Genomic DNA, 20,294 nt, shown 5'->3' with positions numbered 1-20,294 from the left:
TGCAGTGGGTGAGGAAGACTAGAGAAGAGCCGAGGGAGGACGGGGGTGGGGGGGGCGGGGATGGAGTGTGGAAGGGGGAGAGAGGGAGGGAGAGAAGGAGGAGGAATAGAGGGGGGAACGGGTGGGGGGGGGAGAGAGAGAGAGAGAGAGAGAGAGAGAGAGAGAGCGCGAGCGAGCAAGCACGAGCAGAAGCGAGCCTCGAAGCCGCTGGAGAGGTACCCTTTGTCTGACAAACCCTGAAAGGGAAGCCTCTGGTAGCAGCCCTCCCGTTCGTTCCCACCTCCGAGCGTTTGCCGAACTGCTAGGTGGAGCCCGCGCCGCGGAGCCCGCGAGCACTCCAGATCCGGGTTTTGCCGGCCTCCCCTTTCCCCGGCGCGAGCCCCCTCCCCGGCTCTCGGAGCTCTCGTCGCCCGCCCGCCGGCGACTCATTCTGGCCTCGGCTCTGGCCCCGGCTGCGTCCGCCTCGCGCGCAGGCTGCAAGGCCCCCGCGCGCCCGCGCTCTGACCCGCTCTCGGCGCGTCGCCCCCCTTAGCCTGCCGCCCGGCACCGCTCGCTCCAGTTCCCAGGAGCGGGGATGCAGATGCTGCAGCTGGTCGGGGTGGGCGCCGCTGCCGCCGCCGCCACTGCTGGCTTTTCCCGGACTGCTTGTTGCCTCCGCTCCGGCAGCTGCTGCCGCCGCCGCCTGTGACTCGCCCCCTCCCCTTTCTTTCTTCTCTTTTTGCCTCCGTCCTCTTCCTCCGGGAGTGCGCGCGCGCGGGTTGCACGGTTTGCTTTGGCAGGAGCTCGCTCGTGTGTGCGCGTGTGTGAGTGTGCGTGTCTGGAGAGCGCCCGTGCCTCGCTCGCTCCTGGGGAGTCGAAGAAGAGAAAGAACCGAAGAGACAGCGGCAGCGGCGGCGGCGGCGGCGCGGAGCCCGGGGCCGCGCGATGAAGCTCCCACATGCCCGCGGCCGCCCGGCCCGGCCGGCGAGCTAATCAGCCACCCCCAGGGCTCGGGGCTCGCCGGCCCCCGGGACGCAGTGCTCGGCGGCCGGGCGCCCGCTCTGCCCGCACGCCCCCGCCGTGCACCCGGGAAGGAGTTTGCGTGGCTCTCGCTCCGGCTGTCCGCGGAGGTTGCGGGCGCGAGGGGGGACCCGCGGCTGGGAGAGAACCTAGGGAGGACGAGGAAGAGGACGTTTTGGCGGAGAAGCCACCCCTGGCCCTCGCGGCTCCCCCTACCTTTTCCATCGCTCTCGCTCCGAGGCGGAAAGGGGAGGACGTGGAAGAAGAAAAAGAAAGAGAAGGGGGGGTGGGGTGGGAGAACTGGATATAAAGATCGGCTGGGGGGATGGTGGAAGATTTTTGGTCTCTTCGGCAGCGTCTTTTCTTAAGCGGCGGTGGCGGCAGCAGCAGCAAGAGGAGGAGAAGCAGCCCCGGTTATGACTGCCGCATGTTAATAGCTGCCGCTGGGTCCCTCGGCTGCTGTTGGAGACAGAGCCTGACTCCGAAGTTGTGCAACTGTGGACTGGGAGAGACATTTGAACCCTCTTTTCTCTTCGCTCCGCTTCTGCCCCCTTGGCGTGTGTGAAGCGAGGAACCTCAAGGAAGGCGAGCAGTTGGCTCTGGTTTCCGTTCCCCTTTCTCCGAGGCTGTGTGGCAGAAGAAAGGGAAGAGACTTTTTGTTGTTGTTTCCTTGACTGGGGTCTCCACCCTCCTGCTGCTTTCTCCGCGCTTTGATTCTCGTTCTTAGCCGCCTGTGGTTGGAGGTGTCTGCACGGAGGCCGGCCGGTCTTTTGCCCCGGGCTCAATGGCTGGATTGTGGAAACTGCACTCAGGTTGTTGAGCAACTGATGGGACCATCTCAGGGACCGGCGGTTACGAAAGGTAATTTATTCTTCGCACTCTTCATAATAGGGGTCGCCCTGACTGGGCGCAGGCGGCAGCATCCACCGGGCGGGCCACAGAGTGGGTGCGGGGTGCACCCACACTCGCCCTTCCACTCACACACTCGCCCTCACACATACACACACTCACCGGGTCGTGATGTGGGGCGGGAAGGGAACCTCCTGGCTGCTGGGCGCTCGGGTCTAGCAGGGGTTCGAGTTTTCTACAGCCATTGGACGATTTGGCAGCCGAGGGGAATGAGGGGTATACGAGACTGGACGCCTTCGCAGCCGCACACTCTGGGGAATGGGAACAGTTTCCACCCCGTAAATTTTCCCTCCCCTCTCATCTCAGTCCCATCCCCTAGTGTGGGCAGAAAGCGGACCAGAGGGCACCTTTTCTCCGCCGGGCTGGAACTGGTACAGCTGGAGGCGGGAGCGGGCTGGAGGACGGACAGGGTCTGGGTGAGGAGCTAGGCTCTGGGAAGATGGAAAACGCAGGGTGCCTAGCCCGACGCGATTCTCCCTTGACGCCCGCCTGGAGCATCCGTGGTAGCCGCTTTTGCCCAGGTCGCGCCCCTGAGTCGTGGAGTCGCGCTGCCTCCCCGCGCCCCGCCTGTTGTGTCCCCTTCACGGTAGTTTGGTTTAGACCTCCGTGCCCAGGCTTTGTGAGGTGGTTTTGGCTGGAGAAAGCTGCCACTTTTGTGGGTGGCCCGGGCTGTGTTGTGCTGGTAGTGGGCACTGGGCGGGGGGCGGCGGTGTTGCACGAATCCGGGCGGCCGCGGCGCCGGGGCGGGGTGGGCAGAGCATTGGTGGTCGCGGTTGGCGGGTTACAGGTAGGAGAGGAGGCACCTCGGCGCTTCTCTCAGAAGAAGGGAAGGCTCCAGGCTGCAGCGGAGCGTCAGAGCTGCGGAGAACCAGCCTCAGGTCCCACGTCGGAGCTCAGCTTAGCGTACCAGGCCCTCAGCAGTATAGGTGTGTGTGTGTGTGTGTGTGTGTGTGTGTGTGTGTGTGTGTAGGTGTAGGTGTAGGTGTGGGGGCGACCCCCTCTACCAGGGTTACTTGGCGGCAGAGTCGGCGTGTGAGTGTGCGCATTTTTGCGCCCCAGGGACGGCAGGGAGATATTTGCGGGGATGCCTGAGCTGATGCTAGTGGAGCTGGGCTTGCTTATTGAAATCGCCTGGGATCTGCTTAACTGGGAAATCTGGTGTGAGGAGGCCACGGGGACTCCCGCAGGGTGGCGAGGAACCCTCGCCAGGACCCCTTCCCCCTGGAGAGGCGCAGCTCGGCGAGATGCGTGCGGCGCGTGAGAGTCGCTGGTGCAGCGCTCGACGAACCCCAGCTTGGCCCTGATGAGGACCTCATAGGGTAGTCATATCTCCAGCAGATTGAAGTAATCGAGTCCAGCTAGAGTAACTCCCGCTCCCTGCAATTCTCTGGCCACTTTCCTCCCTCTGACAGAAACATGCGCTGCTTTTATTTATGGCCAGAGATATCATAGCAGTTGGGCGAACTCGAGTCTTGTGAGCCACCTCCTGGGTGTCTCCTCCCTGTGTCTGCCTGTGATCCCTGCCTGCGGTAGTTAGAGCACGTTGTAAACAAAGGTGTAAGCACTCCTGCCACCGTCTCCTTTAGAGTCGAACCTGCTGTCGTCTGTTGTGTTTACTTTCCTGGCTCTATTACTCATTAGGAAGTATAAAGCTTCTTGCACTTCTGATTTTACATCCTTCCAGCCAGCTGCTGGGGAAATGAGGAGACGCATAGACTCTGGCAGGAAGGAAAAATTGCCTTCTGTGTTTTGCTCTGAAGTAAATAGGCGGTCTGCTAATTTTAGTGTCGTATGGGCTATCATCACTAGTTAAAGAATGTCATCGTAGAATCTGCAAAGAAACACTTCAGTAGCATTTTTTCATTTGGAGACTCTCCTATATTTCCCTATGAGAATAAACAGAGTTAAGCAAGATTTCTCTAGTATATTTTTCCATCTGTAATGGTCCAAAATGATCTGGACTTGTGGCGCCCAATTTTTCTGTATGTGGATTACAAATAAAATATGATTCTCTGCTCTTTTATACATCACCAAAATAGGATACCAGATAATTTGTATGAGAGTTAAGAGGATATTCATGTGTTGAATTATCTCTCAGCTTTGTTTCACCCAATCTTATTCATTTATTTATTTTGTAACCAAAGCAAGGGTAAAGCATGCACAAAGATTAACACAGTTTATAAACTGTTACTTTTGCAAGTGAAACTGCTTTTTCATTTCAGTAATTAAAATGTATTAAATTCCTTAGGTCTAGGTTAGCTCTGACTGTTTTGGTGTTTGTTGCAAATGCTTGTTTTCTATTCTGTTTTAAAAAGTATAGCGGTGTTAATGTAACATGGTACTTCGTTTTTAGATACAATTATGTCTGGATGTCTTTATTATTTTTTAAAGACCTTGACCTCTTGAAAAAGCATAGATTGCAAAAGACAAATGCCGAATCACTGATGCCTGACTTTGATTAAGTTATATTTTTTTAATGAGAGATATTGCTAATGGACATTATCTTAAGAGAAAACTTAGAAAATTTTGATTTAATTCATGAGAATCTAGCTTCATGTTTTGTTTCATTTCTAGAAGATACGTGTTCAAGTTTTTAAACCTGCAAATATTCCTGTGGATTAAAGAATACTTTTCCTCCCATTTTAGAAGATCTAATCACAATGATTCCCAGTCCTTACAAGATTTGATCAGATCTGTTCTTTGTTTCCTAGCAGCATGTGTTTCCTAGCAGTCATACATTCCACAGGTCCTGATGTCATTAGAGCTGTGTCTGTCAGTGTATTGTGCTGTCTTTAGCTGAAGGTGAATGTGTCAGAGTATTTGAATGCCATTCCATAGCACTTCTTTATCACTAAGTATTGAGTAACCTGATCCATTTGTGTATATGGTTGACTAGATTATTTCTACAAAATCAAGGTAGGAGGAATGATTAATACAAAGTTTTCTATGAACTATTTAATTCTTTTAGATAGAGATGTTAGGCTGCATCAGGAGTCCCTGGCCTGAAGAGTGATAAGCCAGCATGTGATTTGCCTGATGGGTAAATGCTTTTGATGTCTCATTTTAGGTTGCTTGGTGTGATTATCCTTCAGACTGAGAGTGCTCCTCAAAAATATGAATGGAAAAGGCTTTCAGAAATGATTTTCTTAATCATGATCTTCTTACATTTTGCAGATTTAAATACTCTTTTCCACAGGGAATAATAGCAAGTGTGGCAGAACTGGCTGCGGCTGCTGTGCCTGGCATTGTTTCTACTCATTAGGAAAGGCAGGTTTTTTTATGGATTTGATTTATCATTGATTCCTTTGTGAGCTATATATAGCCAAGGAAATCATAAATAGTATATAAAAAAGACTATAAAATCTTGAGGATTGAAGTTTCAGATAAAATGATGCAAAACTGAATTGCTTTTCAAATTTGATTTGGACCACTTTAAGTGTTGGTTGAAACTCTCTTTGAAAAGGGCTGCCAAGTAGAAGTGACAGCTACAGTTAGGAGTGGGGAGTTTTGGCCCAGAAATCAGCAAGGAAAACTGATTGTGATTTTCATATTTAGGATCAAACAGTGATTTTTAAGAAATGCTGTGCAGCCTTAATTTAGCATGGTGTGAATGGCTAGAGCAGTTGGAATTAAAAAAGGATGATCTGTCCTTAAGTTTGCAAATGGCTATTTTGCCTTCTCTTTCCTAGATTTGCATTATATTCAAAATATGCTTTTGCTCACTTTGGGAGGAGCCCTAAAAAAATATGGCTGTATTGTAATTTATCATTTGTTTGCCCACAAGGACATATTTACACTTAGATGATTATTGCATTTATGTCTTCTCATTTCATGAAAATGTATTTCTTTGCAGAATAACCAATTTTATAATAAATAAAAAAAACTTGCAAGTATGAGTGAGGTCCTTCTGACATTTTTCCTTGGTTATCTTTCTGTGTTATGTGTGGTAAGGGAAGGGAGAGAGTTAGGGAGTTGTTGATCAATGAAGAGAAAAATCCACATTTTCCATTCATTGTGATACATTGTGAGAATGTAGTATTTATGCATCTAAGGTGTGCAGAAATCTAAGGTATGCAGGTTTTCCCCCAAATCTTTAATGCCATTACTCTGATCTGAGTGTCAGTATGTCCCAATAAAATTAACTCTATTGCTGCATAAGAAACCAGGTGTAACTTTTTTCTTAGAATTCTGAAATGTGCTCATTGATTCATAAGTGTGAAATATAAAAGAAGAAAATTAGCTGTCCTACTTAAAATTAATTGAACTTCTTTATTTATTTTGGGGGATGGACAAAAGGGGAGAGTTTCTATATTTGCTCATAATAGGTTCTATAGACCTTGATAAATATGTCTTCCTTATGTCTTATTGGCACTTAAACAAGAACTTAGTTTCAGTTTTAATGAATGTCTTCATAAAAGTGATTACAAATAGGTATTAAAGAAGTTAAAATTTGGTCCATATTATTCAAGAATTTAAATGGACTACTGTTGATGGTAATCCTACTTATTTTGGTAACTATCTTTGGGATGGAAAAATAAACCACCCAAATGAATATTTCTGTCTGGTAAACTTCCATGTCAGTTATTTTTAAAAGCAAACGATGGTCTTATATCATTGTTTTCAAAGTGTACTCTAGGGAAACCTGGGAGTCTCTAACACCCTTTCTGAGGAAATGTGAAAGGAAAACATGTTTATAATGATGCTAAGACATTATTTGCCTTTCACTCATAGTCTTTAACAAGTGTTCAGTGGAGTTTTCCAGAAGGTAAATGACATGTAATGACATAATTGCTCTGATGGCATATGTCATATGTGCTTATGTATTCTCAAGTTTTCCAATTTTTCTAGTTTATCAATACTTAAATGTTGACAGTTACAGATATCATAATCAAACATCACTTCAGAGACCAAGTGCAGTGGCTCACACCTGTAATCCTAGCACTTTGGGAGGCTGAGGTGGGCAGATCACTTGAAGTCAGGAATTCGAGACCAACCTTGTAAACATTGTGAAATCCTGTCTCTACAAAAAATACAAAAATTAGCCAGATATGGTGGTACACGCCTGTAGTCCCAGCTACTTGGGAGGCTTGAAGCAGGAGGATCACTGGAACCCAGGAGATAGAGGTTGCAGCGAGCAAAGATCACATCACTGCACTCCAGCCTGGATGACAGAGCAAGACTCTGTCTCAGAAAAGAAAAAAAAAATCAGTCACCATAGGTCATTATTATTATTTTTTATTATTATACTTTTAAGCTCTGGGTTACATGTGTAGAACGTGCAGGTTTGTTACATAGGTATACATGTGCCATGGTGGTTTGCTGCACCCATCAATTCATCATCTACATTAGGTATTTCTCCTAATGCTATCCCTTCCCTAGTCCCCCACCCCCACCGAGAGGACCCAGTGTGTGATGTTCCCCTCCATGTGTCCATGTGTTCTCATTGTTTAACTCCCACTTATGAGTGAGAACATGTGGTATTTGGTTTTCTATTCCTATGTTAGTTTGCTGAGAATGAGGGTTTCCAGCTTCATCCATGTCCCTGCAAAGGACAGGAACTCATCTTTTTTATGGCTGCGTAGTATTCTGTGGTGTATATGTGTCACATTTTCTTTATTCAGTCTATCATTGATAGGCATTTGGGTTGGTTCCAAGCCTTTGCTATTGTGAACAGTGCTGCAATAAACATACATGTGCATGTGTCTTTATAGTAGAATGATTTATAATCTTTGGGAATATACCCAGTAATGGAATTGCAGGGTCAAATGGTATTTCTGGTTCTAGATCCTTGAGGAATCACCACACTGTCTTCCACAATGGTTGAAATTTACACTCCCACCAACACGGTAAAAGCCTTCCTATTTCTCAACATCTTCTCCAGCACCTTTTGTTTTCTGACTTTTTAATTGATCACCATTCTAAATGGCGTGGGATGGTATCTCACTGTGGTTTTGATTTGAATTTCTCTAATGTGGGTCATTAAGTTTTAAGAGTGTAAAAGAGTACTGGGCAAGAAAGTCTGAGAATGGCTCAAGTAGGCTTTTCTGAGATCTGCCACCTTGTACTGTAAAATGCCACCCATCTGGCCACATGAGGAACCATGTAGGACGAGGAAACATTAGATTAATAAATACATCCAACCTTTAAAAAGACAGGCAGGTTGGATGTATTTATTAATTATTTGGCATTTCATTATTCATTTTTTTAAAATTGTTTTTAGATTTTGGTCCCCATTTAGTGAAATGGAAATGTTAATGCTGCAGATATTTAGCCTGATCTGCTGATTGCTCTTTGGAAGGCTGCAAAGGAGTCAAGGGGAAAATATCTAGATCTAGATCCTAGACATTTTGATATCTAGAAAGGCAGAATGGTGTAGAGATGAAGAGAAAGGGGCTCTGGAGTGTGTTTGCCTAGGTTTAATAAGCTATTTGATTTGGGGCAAGATATCTGATCTCTCTATACTTTAATTTCCTGATATTTTTAATGCATTAAACAACTGTACCAAATTCACTGATGGTTATGAAGATTTAATTGGTAAATCTATGTAGGGTCCTTAAAACAGTTCCTGGTGCATAATAATAATATAATTGTTTGCTGCTATTATTATTACTATCATCATTATCATCATCATCATTATTAGGTCTCATGAGATTCCTAGGAAACTTTAATCAATTCCCCATGTGATTCAGATATGTAATTATATTTCACACCATTATAGAATATATCTTAAATTATTAGTAAATTTAAAAATTTCAAATAAAAGATGACCTTGATTTTATTTTACTCTCACACTTTAAAACTCAGGAAGGGTTATTAGCATTTTTTAGAGGAAGAATTAATAAAATACCTTTGTTAGCTTGAGCTAAGTTTGAAGTTTGATAGTGAGTATGAATGCCCAATTAAAACTAGATTTCAAAGACCCTAATTGAATATTTATGTATCTCGGGAATTATTAGAGAGGAAATCACTTTTCTGAAGTGATATCAAGATGACTCACTATACTCTTAATCTGTTAATCACTATCTAAGCACCACAACAAGCCATTTTCAGTGCAAAGGATCCTTGGGGTAATTATATACTGTAGTTCAGTCTACTGTAGTTCAGTTTGTGAGTGTTGATATGTCTAACTAGTGAGAGAAGCTCTGTATTTAGATTAGCTTTAGTAGATGCTAGAGTTTAACTGCAGAACTCTGTAATACTTTTGAGTGAGATTTTGGCAACTATTTGAAAACTTTAAGATATAGATGTATTTATAATTTATATACATTTTTGGGGTATGCTCTATAGCTAGTTATAATTTCTGACCCAGCATGTCACTATGAAATCAGTACTGTGGTACTTATTTCCTTCTAGAACTTCAATCAATTCTGACTTCCTGTTCTAGAACCTAAATTATACTCCATACATAGGCATAAGTGGGCAGTGTTTTTAATTATGAACTTCTCAGAAATTGTCCTTGGATTGTGAGTCACTTGAATACAACCCCAAATGTGCAAGTTTCTAGCTCTGTCATCTCTATCTGTACAATAGAGATAATAAAGTCTACATTGCTGGTTTGAGTGGAGTAACAGGAAGTAAATATAAAAGTACCTGGTAGAGTTAATATTTAATGCATAGTACCTTTTGTTATTAGTCATAGTATTAGAAATGTCCTTGAGTACCATTATTAGGAAAACTTAGCTGCATCAAATATTATTTTCTTAATTGAAGAGTTCTTGATGAACTAGGAAAATCAATAGCATTTTCTTAAGTAGTTGAGAAAGGTTTCAAGTCTTGTATTTATCTTTTCTATGTTCTTTCCCTCTGTCCTTTTTTAACCTTTTAAGTACTTATTTCTGAGCTCTTCATCTTAAAGTGTTATGCTCTGCTACTAATTCTCCATCAAAAATTATAATCCTGACAGAAAAATATTTTTTACATCCACCCAGTACTGTGTTTGAAGATTGACTTGTAATTAGGTATAAAATGAAAGTAACAATTTAAGACATTTTAAATTAAATACCCTATCATCTTTTCTCATGTCAATCATTCTTTAAGCTTTAACTGCCTCAGAATTTTCTGTAATGCTGTAACCAAATCAAGTCATCATAAACTTCGAAGATGTAAGGATTTTCATATTTTTAAAAGATTTATAATCCCAGGTTTTAAGTTCCATAAGAATGCCATAAATGAGATGAACCTATAAAATTCAGATCCCAAAATTGCTTTAAAGACTAAAACTTTTGAAAGACTCATAAATGAGTCCACATTTTGGAATTGACATCTGTATTTCAGTGACAGTGCCAATAAGAGAAGTTATTAAAATGTATGATTTTTCCTATAATTATCCAGTATGTATGCTGAAAAGAAAAGGATATGATAGAGTAGGTGGTGAAAAATGAATGAAAAAGTAAACTGCACATTGGACTGGACAACTGACTTGCTAAATGGTACCAGACTTAGGTGTTTTAAAGTATGACTCATGGAACTGAAAGCCAAGTAGAAATGACACCCCCTCCTGTTTGATCAGCTTGTGTTGGTGTTTACGCATCCCGCAGAGGCAGAGTGTGTTACTATTCAGGACAGCCCCAGTGGCTCCACAGTAGCTTGAGCCTGTGAGAATAGGGGAGAGACTCAAGCCCAGTTTTTGATGTTCTGCTTGGGTGGGTAACTTGAATACTAAAATGCATTCCATTGATGCTGACCCTGTAAGAGGGTTTTCAACAGTCTCTTGTTTTGTTTTGATTTGGTTTGGTTCCCCCCTTCCCAGTTTTCTTTTTCTCAAACTCTTCCAAAGACTTTTGAATAAGAGGAAATGGTCCTGACTGATCGTCATCTTTTTGTATGAGATTTTATTTCTGGCAAGAATGGAAGGGTTCAGCTGTTTTTCATTAACACCTTTTGTTTTTTTCAAATTTTTGGTGTTCTTGATTTGTCAATGGCTTATGGTTGTTGTTTGAATCTTGACTCAGAATACTGATCATGAAGGCGTGGACAAAGAATCTATTGAGAAATAGGTTCTGTTAACAAAAGGCATGTGTGTATCTATAGCCTTTTTTCATATTGGCATTGAATGTTCAGTTGATGTTGTCTAATGACTTTTAATTATATTATTAACTGTAGTTGACTTTGGAGGAAGAGCTTAGGCAGTGATTTAAAAGAATTATATACAATCTTTTGAGGTTTGGGCAATTTCAATTAGTTTTTACTTTCATTCTTAACAATTTTTATGCATGATGGTTAAATATTATTTTACAGTCATTCTAAAATTATGTGTATTTTATGATAGTATCTAAGCTATATGTACTTAAATTTAACTTAAAAGATTTAAGAGAATGGGTGTTTTCACTATTTCTCTTTTAACTGCAAAGATACCTCCAGCTAGCTTTCTGCTGAACTGATTAATTTCTTGGAAAGTTATTGTGTTTCTCACCTAAAGATTCTTGGTGAAGAGTGGAGCTTTACCTTGGTGTCAGAAAAAGCTGGATACATCTAGACTTCTACTTTAGTTCCATGCCCCTACCCAGCCTACTACTTTTCTTTTTCTCTGACTACTGGATTCTTTTCCTTTCACCGCAGTCTGAATTAAGTACTCAGCCTTATACTGATCTAATCTCATCAGCTTGGAGGAAGCGGTGTGAATATTGCAGTTCTTCTGTGGATGAATGGATAGTTGGCTTGAAGAAGAAAAGGCTCAGTTAAGAGAGGGGTGTTGTTCACACAAAAAGGAAGAGGTGCTGATACTATCTGATAAGTGATATTTTAATAACTGGAACAAATCAGGTGTTAGAATTGGTTAGGAAAGTCATTGAAAATGGGTTTACCCTTTTCTTGTAAGAGACCGGAGTTATGGTTCCTTACTCACTTGACCAACAAAATTATGCAAATTGAGGGGTTTAAATCTTCAGGTTCATTTCAAGAGCACCCAAGTTATCTATGAAACTGCCCAAGACATCTAGGCTCTGTATATGTGAAAAGCCACCAAATATCCGAAAGATGTCCCTTTACAGAAGCAGTGTGCCATTTCCATCCTATGGTGGTAGAGCCAGTGTTCAGTGGCACTGTACAATGACAGATGGGGAAGCTGGACACAGGTTTGTTGGCACAAAGAGGGCTGGATTTTTTCCTGCACGTGCTTAAAAATGCAGAGAATAATGCCGATCTTCAAGGTTTAAATATAGACCATCTAGGCATTGAGTACATTCAGATGAACAAAACCCCCAAGACGTGACATCTGATAGTGCTCATGGTTGAATTAACTCAAGTATGAGCTTTGCTGGCCACATTGCTGAAAAGGAACAAATTGTTCCAAAATCAGAAGTGGAGATTGCACAGAAGAAAAAGCTATTCCAGAAGAAACTGAAGAAACAAAAACTTATGGCCTGGGAACAAATACAGCATCAAATAAATGCAAATAGAAGTAAAAGCAGAAAAAGGGAGTTTGTAGATATGTATCCATCCATCTGTTTGAGACATCTAATTATTTTACACTTGCTGTGTACTCATTATATCATGCTTCAGATGAGAATATATGTTTATTCAAGTAAACCTTCTGTTTAACGGCAGAGTATTCAAAACTATATCAAGTAAGATATTTCAGATGATTGAGCATGGATAACTTTATAGTTGCCTACAGAATTCAAAGAAAATATACTTCAGTGTATCCAGTAATATTTTTCAAATGATAGACATCTAATAAGAGCCCATTATTACGAAAACCAGAGACTGAATAGTGTTTAATGCTGACACGTGACCTAAATAATCCTAAATTTATTATTTTACTTTTCCTGCATTTAAAAAAGAAAGTTATGTTGAGTTTTCATTTTCATTTGAAAGTACCAACTCAATTTAAGTAGTAACATATGAAGATAATTTGGAAGAATTTTAAAAGGTTAGTAGAATGCCTAATTAGCAGAAATCTTATGTGCATGACCTTCCTTACTATTGCAAATCCTCAAAGAAGAAAGAGCACTAAAAATTAGTATGCTTTCAACATTTTTTTTTTTTATGATTTGATGTTATTAAGCAAACTTTGTATTTCTTTTTCTGGTGTGTTTGATTAAATGTGTGATGTTATCTTGGCGAAATAGCCTGCTGGGCTGCAGACGGTAGTGTTCAGAAATGAAATTTGCTTACAGCCTCTGAGTAGACATTTATTCAATGAGACCTTTCTTGAGTAATAGATGATAGTGAGATAACAATGGTGTGTGTATGTGTGTTTTCTTCCTTGAATTCAGGGGATGTTGAGTTAGAGCAACAACAACAAAAGGAATGGGGTGTGAAAAAAGCATTAGATTTATAAATGAGAAATTAACCTAGTTTATTACAAATGAATGAACAGTCTGATAAGGGACTCATAGTATCATTGTCAAAGGACAGCGTGTTAGTCCATATGGTTTGTTTTAGCAATCCTTCTATGTTAATTCCTTTCCAGGCTATTCTCTTTTAGCTTAGTAGTTGGTACTCTGGAATGAATTTTTTGCTCAACATGTATCGTTTGTGCATGCTTTTTTGGTTCTATTGGGTGCTGGTAATAGCTGAATTTTGATTCCCATTCTTTCTTCCCAGTATAGTTAATTGTACATTCTGAAGATCATATTTAATTTTTTTTCTGATTATTATACATGTTCACATTGAACATTTTTGAAATATAGAGATACATGAAGTTAAAACTGAAATCACTCATTATGACGATATAGTGGCATACTACTGTGTTCACAGAGATTACATCATACTTAATTTTTACTTTGATTATCCACATCTGTATTGTGTGTATATGTTTGTTTTAATGGAAATTAGATTAAACCATATATAGTTTGTAAAATTGTCTCCAGTTTCTCAATGCCATTATTTTTTAAAATCATTAAGTATTCTAAAATATTTCACAATGTAGGTATACTATGATTTATGTAAACATTTAATTATTCATGTGAGTTGTCATTTGTTGCTAGATTAAGTGATGTCACAATGAAAACCTAAGTTCTGAAAGCTTGTTGGCATGCTCTCTAATTTTTTCTGTAGTACAGATTCCTTGAAGTACAATTACTACATCAAAGAGTAAATAATCCTTTGACTTTTTATACATGGTTAGAGAACCAGATGCATCATTGCTTCTGTATAACTGGTCCTCTGAGAGTTTTGGAAATCTTTCCTAAGAATTGTTAACTCTCAGTTATGTATAGTTTATAGCTACTAATTCTTGGTTATGTACAGTTAGCAAAGTTACTAACTGGTACTAACTCTTTGGTGATTCTTAAGAATTACTAACACTCAGCTGTATGTACACCAATCTATAAAAGCAGAGGTCAATAAAGTAATAATAATAAATGGAAATTTACTGGTGATAAATATTTAAAGCTGTGCCTTATGTCTTTGAATTTAACATCTTACTAAAACAAAACCATACAATGAATTTGCTCCATGAAGAATTAAGTCTACCATGTGTCTCATATTTCCATAAACCTTCTTAGTTTCTTTCATTGCTCTGAATGGACCTCCTATCTCTTAAATTCATCTAAAGTATCAACTTAACAAAATTTTTTCTTTACCATACTTACGGAACAAAAAAGATGGTGGTTTGGATTATTGTTCTAAAATTTAAGTATGTAAAGTAGGAGCAAATTATCAGTCAACACATTGAAAATAAATGAAGTTTGTCTATTAAAGAAGACAGATCAAAAAAGTAATTCAACAGAACATTATGGCTTATAATGAATGAACATGAAAACAAGTTTTGCTATATGCAATCTCAATGAGAGATCTGTCTATAGGAATATGAGTTAGGTACAGGCTGGATGCTGTGGTTCATGCCTATAATCCCGGTACTTTGGGAGCCTGAGGCAGGAGGATCGATTGAGCCTAGGAGTATGAGACTAACCTGGGCAACATTGTGATACCCTGTCTCTATAAAAAAATTAAAAAATTAACTAGGCATGGTGGCGCATGCCTGTAGTACCAGCTACTCAGGAGACTGAGACTGGAGGATCGCTTGAGCCCAGGAGCTCCAGGTTGCAGTGAGCCATTATCTTTCCACTACACTTCAGTGTGGGCTACAGAATGAGACCCTGACTCTTTAAAAATAAGTAAATAAAAATTGATACATAATGTGAAATGTCCAGTAGTGTTAATATAAAGTTAAAGAGGAAAACAGCAGGTGGATAATGCAATTTGAAATCAATTTTCTGGTAATGCTGGTACCTGCTGAATCTGATTTCATTGTAGTGCATTTTTTGTTCTGAGAGACTTTGAACAGTTTCTTTGTGACTTCTGCCTCCAAACATACAGACATATTTATGATAAATTTCTAACAGAGTGGAAACATATTCTACTTTCACTGTCTATATTTTCTTTAAATCTGCACCAGAACATATTTATGGGACAGAGTTTAATGCTTAATAAATAAATGATCGTATAATGGCATGAATGTGCTTTATGGACCTAGAAGAAACAACTCAACATGAAAGCAGTTTTTGAAGTTACTGTTTCAAGATGAATTTAAGTGCCAATGAAAATTGCTCTGTACATGCACGTGGAATAAAAAAAGGCAAGGAAGGAATTTTTGAAAGCCACACTCTTCCACATTTTTGTTTCCTTAAAAATATATCCTCAAGAGTTGAAGTGATTTGTCCAAAGTGACATGGCAGTTTTGTAGCACATGCTGCCTAATATCATGGAATTTCTTAGTCTTGCACTTGAGAGTTCTCATTTCTGGTTTCAGTAATGATGTGATCACTCTCTACCTTGTATGGAATTAGTCATATAACTTTTGTAGGTCTGTTTCATCTGTAAATAGAAGATAGGATGATGGGGTGGTCCTTTTTTTCTAAAATATCCATGTGATAAAATAAAATGGTAAAGCTTACTAGAACATTTCTGCTTGTAAGTTGAACTTTTCAAAAAAATAGGTAGTTGATATTGTAAGATTTTTCACATTTCTTTCTTCTTTAAGAGCAAAGGCTTAATATTACATGTAATAATAGCGTATTTTAAAAAGATGGTATCAGTTAGACTTTCTTTTTGTGATGGTTTAAAGAGAAAGTGACATAATGAAGATGTTCTGCATGATTTAAAACCATTAAGAACTCTGATATATTTCTATCATATTTCTCTATTATTAAGGGTAGTAATACGTTTTGTTCCTAATAAATGATTTTAGGATTTGGTATAGTTTTTTTATATCAATTTTATTTTTCTTTTGTTTATATTAAATACCTTTTAGATTCAAAGCTTTGGGCTTATAGTGGTGTTACCTTGTATCAAGGCAATTTCAACTTCTCTTGATTTATAAAGCAGAAGTGTATACCTTGAGTATAGAATTCTCAGTGTTCCCCTTTTACTCCTTTTATTTCCATATGGCTGAATTTATTTATGTAAAATTATTACAATTACAAAGTTCAAGCATTAAATTGTATTTAGTTCAACATTAATCAAATGATTAATTGTATTTAGTTCAACATTAATCAAATGATCTTTACTGGGAGTAATAAACACACGTATAGAGAAGCACAAAATCTAGTAATAAAAATGTATATACATGAATGAGAATCAAAGAGGAAAAGTAAAAAGAGCAGAATTTGGGGAATCATAAAAGCATGATTTTAAACCTTTACTCTGTCACACTGGAAAAGTTACCTCACTTCTCCAGGCTGCATTTCTTCATGTGTGGAAAAGGATAAAAATAATACTTAACTTTCAGAGTTATCGTGAGGATTAAATGAGGCAATGCATATAAAACATCTTGCACATTGTCTAGATTTGTGTAAGTGCTCAGTACATTTTATTATTTGTGTTAATTTTTCATTAATTTGTTATTGAAGCTGATACCTTTTCCTAAGTGGGCCTCTACATTGTTCTGCTATTTTCTGCAGTTCCCAAAAGACTAACTTCATTAAATCATTAATTTTATAATTCCCTATTTATTTGTTAGCACCAGATGTCTGCCGGGTGCTGGGGATATGGAGCATAACATGGCAGAAAGAGCCTCTGACTTTATGGCACATACAAAATCATGGAAATAAAGAGGAATTAAGCAATGTATCACTCATTAGTTAGTTATAGTTAAAATTGTGATACATACCTAGAGGACAAGTCCAGGATGCTGTGAGAGTTTAGCAGGAGAATCAGACCTTGTCTGACTTGAGTGAGTGGTGAGTGGGATCTGAAAAGACTTCCCAGAGCCAGTGACATGTGAACTGAGATAGGAAGGTTGACTAGGCAGCCCTAGAGAATGTGCTCTCTTCACTTTCTGTCATCAGAAGAGCTCATCACAGACCCAAGCATGTTCTGGTGGAGGAAATAATAGAGCTGAGTACAGGGAGGAAAGCTGAACATTGATGCCTTGATGTAGAGACAACCAATCTGAAGTTTTCCTTTTGCAGATAAAGTGAGTTAACATCGAGAATGTTTTAATATCACTTGTCTAGCTATAATGTTAAATTTCAGGATGCAAAAAACAAACAAACAAACAAACAAAAACTCTCTATTGACCGTAAACAGGGGTCAGGTACTGCAGATCTGAGATGAATGGGAATAGTTGAGATCTATAAAATTATTGAAATGAAGATTTCATAGTGTATCTTCGGAGGTATGTATCTGTATTGTGATGAGGAGTTTTACTCTGGTTCCTACTCATCCTTATCCTTATTTCTTCCCATCCCCAGTGACTTATTAAGTACCTGGTATCTGTCATCCTTGAGAAACTCTGTAGAAATAGAGGAGCTAGCTTTAGGAGTACCAGTGCTAAAGACAGGGCTATTGTTATGACTCTTATTTGTCAAAGGATAGCAGTAAAATATCAATCTGGAGGATAATTGTTAAGAGAAATGTGGTATTATTATTTAATAAAGGCTGTAGACTTTCTCTTCTTTTCACTGCTAGGATTAAGGTTAGGTTATTATTTAAATTTGGGGGGACTTTCTACAGTATGTAATGCTAAAGATTATTTCTTAATTATTTAGAACAAATTATTTAATATTAATAAAATAATACTGAAGTATGTTTTAAAAAATGATTTTTGTTTAGGAGTCTTTAGGCCAAATTGTAAGTAGGTGTGGTTTAGGAAAATTAACTTAGCGAAATAAAAATTTTAAAAAAGGAAGAGTCCTATAATTGGAGATACTATATTTAGAATCATTAGTCTTTTTCATTCATTTATCAAGAAATAGTATTAAGTGCTGCTTTTTTTTTTTTTTTTTTTGGAAACAAGGTCTTGCTCTGTCACCCAGGCTGGAGTGCGGTAGCACTATCATGGCCCACTGCAGCCTTGACCTCCTAAACTGAATGGATCCTCCCATGCATGTCAGCCTCATGAGCAGCTGGGACTACAGGTGTGCACCACCATGCCCGGCTAATTTTTTGTTGTTTAAAGTAGAGATGAGTTCTTGAGATATTGCCTGGGCTGGTCTCAAACTCCTGAACTCAAGTTATCCACCTGCCTTGGCCTCCCAAAATGCTGGGATTGGCCTCCCAAAGTGCTGGGATTATAGGTGTAAGCCACTGGTGCTTCTCATGTGACACAATTAAACACAATGTAATAAAGATTAAGCAGGGAAAATACTTCATTTTATGAGAAGATTTGACCCAGGAATCTCAGGCAGTCTACATCAGAGAAGGTTTTTGGGTCCTGCTGTGCCCTTCAGGATATCTAGGAACTGGTCAAGCAGTCCTGCCTGAAGAAGGGAACCTCCTGTTTCAAGTCTTAGAGAAAGGAGCTCAGTTCTTTCGAGGAACTCAGAGCCTAGACGACCTGGAACATAAGGATTGAGAGAAGTCGTGTGAGATCTGGCTACTAACTAGGAATCTAGAATTTGTAGTGTTTTCTAAGATTAAGTATTTTGAGATTTTATCTTAGGAGTAATGGGAAGTCATTAAAGGTTTTAAGCAAGGTAATAACAAGATCAGATTTTCGTTTTAAAAAGATTGTGTTGGCTGCTCTGTGTAGACATAATTGGAGGAGGCATCAAGAGGGGATGTGGAGAGACCAGTTATATGAGAGTCTAAGCCACTGCCTTACCGTTTCTCAACTAAGCAGCAAAGGACAGATCCTGCTTCTTTCTGGCCTCAATTGTTTCATGTGTAAAGAAGTTGTCTACATTGAATAATGCCCATTTTGACTCTCCTGTGCTGTACTGTAATTAGATTATAAAGATATGGAGGAATTAAATGAGATGGTCATCATTGGGTAAATGACCTCATCTGAACTTTGTTACTGTTTCTTTACTGATCTACCTGTGTAAGATATGGTTGCAGTTATTCTCTATCCAGTTAGTTAATCTGTTCTATCCAGTTTATTTTTCACCTGAAAGTTAAAAGCTGTTCGCTGGAGACCTGTAATGTAACTAGAATTTTTAATATGTTTGTATTTTAAATGCTATATAAAAACCACAAAGGCAGATGTTGAAACTACATTTAATTTAATCAAGAAGGTTCAAACCACAAAGATATTTTATTTTGTTTATAGTGATTCATTTATAAATACCCATATTGAAGTCAGGGAATTCCTGTTTTGATGATGCCTGAAAGAGAGCAGTACATTTTTCTTGTAACAGAATAGTGGTTTAATATTCTGAGTGACAGATACAAAATAGTTGACTATATTATTTAAGAACTTATGAAACACTTTAGATTTTATGCTTTCATTAATAATGCAAATATTTTATTTTCCCCTTGTGTTCTGTCCTCTAACTCATCATTGCTCTTTGTCATCTCTCTCTTATGGCATTTCTGACATTCTGCCATGGCTTTCGATTATTTTTCTCTTCTTGTTTCAAACGTCTATGAAAATATAAAGTCATCGGCCAGGTGCAGTGGCTCATGCCTGTAATCCCAGCCCTTTCAGAGGCCAAGACGTGTAGATCATTTGAGGTCAGGAGTTTGAGACAAGCCTGGACAACATAGTGAAACCCCGTCTCTACTAAAAATGTAAAACTTAGCCTGGCCTGTTGGCGGGTGCCTGTTATCCCAGCTACTTAGGAGGGTGAGGCAGGAGAATCACTTGAACCTGGGAGATGGAGGTTGTGGTGATCCAGAATTGTGCCACTGCCTAGGCAACAAGGGTGAAATTCTATCTCAAAAAAAAAAAAAAAGAAAAGAAAAGAAAATATAAAGTCATTGATGGCTGGAAATTCTTTTAGTCTTTTCATAAGCTAGAGTATTTGGTTGTGAAAATGAGTTTTGATTTTTGAAGGTGGGTGCTTAGTATGTCAGATGAAACATCGTATGTGAAATGTGTCTTATATGATTTAAAAAGCTAATAGGACAAGCTCTGACAACTTGTTTGTGTCATGATACCTGGTGATTTATAACATGAGCTTTAGAATCAGAAGACTCTGAGCCTAAACAATGGGACTGCCATATAGCAGCTATGTGACTTTGGGTCACTTCCTAAGTATCAGTTTACGCTCTATATC

The 20,294-nt window shown here is 39.7% G+C and overlaps 1 protein-coding gene across 50 annotated transcripts in view; it reads left to right on the top strand.

The window, feature by feature from the left end:
* Positions 1–427: 427 nt before the first annotated feature.
* ADGRL3 (adhesion G protein-coupled receptor L3) overlaps positions 428–20,294 on the top strand; it is an 850,050-nt gene continuing 830,183 nt past the window's right edge. For 48 of the 50 annotated variants that reach the window (XM_078367177.1, XM_078367171.1, XM_078367163.1 and 45 more), the window contains exon 1: positions 428–1,860. The gene's annotated coding sequence lies outside the window, so the exon portion shown is untranslated. The remainder of the gene's footprint in view (positions 1,861–20,294) is intronic. The other 2 variants (XM_078367150.1, XM_035294577.3) reach the window with 1 other exon arrangement.

Source organism: Callithrix jacchus, chromosome 3 (genome assembly GCF_049354715.1).
Source record: "Callithrix jacchus isolate 240 chromosome 3, calJac240_pri, whole genome shotgun sequence".
NCBI lineage: Eukaryota > Metazoa > Chordata > Mammalia > Primates > Cebidae > Callithrix > Callithrix jacchus.
The sequence above is the reverse complement of the archived record's forward strand: the minus strand, read 5'-3'. Positions and strand labels throughout refer to the sequence as shown.